The following is a 2,982-nucleotide window of genomic DNA, read 5'->3' as shown; positions in this document are numbered from 1 at the left end:
ACTTAAAAACAACTATATAATTTTTGAAGTACATAACCATACATGAATATATACTTTAAAAGATTCAATTAAGCTGGTTCCACTGCTTCGAAGCACCATGGATAAGGATAAAAAGTGGCCCTTCAAATGACACGTATTTGGTTAAATTACAAGCACCCCCTTGTCGAAAACAGACCCCTTTACACTTTTTTTTGTAACAAAGGCCCTCCTGAACTTTGACCTTAGACAAAGACTCCCATTTGTTAGGTTGGATAATAGAATGGATTAAATTGCCAAAATATCCATCAAAACTTTTTGTATTTTCTTTTCATTGCCCTTTTCTTTTAAAAAAACACTATTTCTCTTAGGAAAACCGTTTTCTCTTAAATTATCAATCCAATCCAATACTTCTTAAACTACTCACCGGTGGTGGTCATACATTACAAAAAGAAACCGCTCCACCAAATTCAAGATATTAAAAGAAAGTCCTATCAAACAAACCTTTAAGAGAAAAGGTTCCCACTTGAATCTTCAGGGCCGGTCAATTTGAAACCACCCCACACCAAGTTCTATCTTACAGAGAAAACTGTTTTTTTAAGAGAAAAGGGCAAGGGAAAGAAAACACAAAAAGTTCTAATGGGTAACAAATGGGATGGCCTTTGTCGCAAAAAGGAAAAAAATAAAAAATAAAAACATGAGAAAGAGAAAAAAATACTGTGTTTCAGGCTTTCAGCTCCGCCCCCTCCCCCTCCCCGAGGGGCACTTTATCCTAACCCAAATGAAATTAAATATGGATTCATATTTTCAACGAAACTAATCGATCCGACGTTGAAATCAATTGAACTCCACATTTTGTAAATGGTTTCGGCCCAAAACCAAACCAATAAGTTGCAGTGAGTGCAAAGACTCCACCGAAGAGTTAGTTTATATTTAAAAATGGGAATACGTAGTAGACAGGGACCAACCGTAAGAGCGTTCGAGTCAAAAAAGGCTTTGCTCTAGTTTAAGAAGGAAAAAAAAAAAAATTATATTAAAAGATCTTACCAAATAAATATTTGGTCAAGCAGCATTCTATTATTTATTTATTTTTTGTTTTGGTAAAAAAGCAGCACATAGAGCCCCAGAAACAGAAGGAGAGGATGCGATGCGTACATGTCCTTTATCCCAAGCCCGAACGAAATAAAGCATTTTTATTCTTTATATAACTAATTACATGCGTATGCTTACAACACGAGACCGCATAGCGCAGTGGATTAGCGCGTTTGACTTCGGATCAAAAGGTCGTGGGTTCGACTCCCACTGTGGTCGCTTGAAATCTTATTTTGAGTTTTGACCCCTTCTACAGTCGTACTTCTTTTCTACAAACCAGGCCCAAGGCCCAAGCCCAGGATTGATTAAATTTTCAGTTTTTTTCCTCCTGCCTTTGCGCTAGGCTGTTCCAACTTGCAAGTTGCAACCTGGCAGCCCTAGGCCACCGGCCACCGGCCCACCGCACACTACAAAATTATATATGTTTTATTTCTTATTTTTTGATAATAAGAATGCCATCTGGCGTTCTTTCTTTCTTTCTTTCTTGTCTCACCGATCAGGCAGGATTCATGCATACATTAGCCAGTCGACATGGTCAACCAAATTCCATGGAATGTTATAAATGTTTGCTCATGCAATTAGGTTGATCTTACGAAAAACATGCACTGGGTTTGATTTTGAGTTGAACCAATTAAATATGGCAGAAAGCAGCAGAGCAGGCATCGTCTAGAATGTCATGTAATTCAGATTGCTAGTCGATCTGGGTAAGACCAAGTCCAAAGTCCAAGTATATAAAATATTAAAATGAGAGGAAGAAGAGTCCAACCAAAGAAAACACAACCAGAACATGGATTTTCTAATACTAATAGCTTCTTCCATCTGGGTAAAGACTAAAACTCATTTCTGAGTCACAAGATCTATCGACCCATTTGGGCGTCATCTTTTTCAGCATTAATTAATCAGAGAGAGAGAGAGATATGACGCTATCAAAAGTCTTCATTTTACCATGTCTCCAGACTCCATGCATTGCTTGATTTCGTCAATCATGGCTTTCTCAAAGGGGGAGGAGGCTATCGGGTGATTGAATGAGAAGGAGACATACAGTAGTCAGAACTCAGAAGATCTACTGAGCCAAGACCCAGACCCAATCAGGGCCTTGATATGGTGGAGCCCTGCAGCAATTGGGAAGCAGAATTAAAGCAAAGGCCCACACCAATTATATAGCTTCGGCATATTCAGATTGGGCTGTCCATGCAATCCACGTGAAACCAATTAAGGAGGTATTATATAACCTAGATGAGAAATTGGGTGATGGTTCTCATTTACTTTACATCTTAATTCCCTAGTTGTGCTGAACTATGAATAAAGAAGTACGGATTGAACCACACCATACCTATATAAGCATTCTAAAGTGTGGTGTATTTCATTCCACACCTTTGTTTTGATTCCATGTATTTCACCTACAATTAGGCTTGTAAATGATACTAAAAAATCTAAGACCTGATTTGACATACGATCTGATTATCTCGAATTCGAATAATGTATTTATCTAATCGGATTGGATTTTGATGTTACAATCTACATCTGATTAATAATCGGATCATATTCGAATTTAACCCCATCCAATTCGATTAAAATCTGAATAATCCAATTATATTATAATATTATATATAAATTCATATATAATAAAATATATATAATATATTTTTTATAATTTAAATACAATTATATAAAATTTATATATTAAAATCAACAAATATTATAATTTAATCGGATTCGAATTTTAATAGGATTGGATGGGGTCAAATCCGAATCCAAGATAATCAAATCGGATGTCGGATTGGACCTTGAATTTTTGAGTATCATTGACATGCCTAATTACAACACTACCTACAACAAGTGAGGTGATCTATGTTGTTAATCAGAGAAAAAAACAATATTTTATTTTTTTTAGTAATAAACATAATAAAATAT

At 35.8% G+C, this 2,982-nt stretch overlaps 1 non-coding gene across 1 annotated transcript; it reads left to right on the top strand.

The window, feature by feature from the left end:
* The first annotated feature begins 1,213 nt into the window (after positions 1–1,213).
* On the top strand, positions 1,214–1,287 carry TRNAR-UCG (transfer RNA arginine (anticodon UCG)). Its single transcript has one exon. It is a non-coding gene; the product is annotated as a tRNA-Arg (tRNA).
* The last annotated feature ends 1,695 nt before the right edge of the window (positions 1,288–2,982 follow it).

This window comes from Nelumbo lutea, chromosome 2 (genome assembly GCF_056320005.1).
Source record: "Nelumbo lutea isolate HS-2025 chromosome 2, American lotus-T2T, whole genome shotgun sequence".
Classification (NCBI taxonomy): Eukaryota; Viridiplantae; Streptophyta; class Magnoliopsida; order Proteales; family Nelumbonaceae; genus Nelumbo; species Nelumbo lutea.
This window is presented reverse-complemented; position numbering and strand designations above follow the sequence as displayed.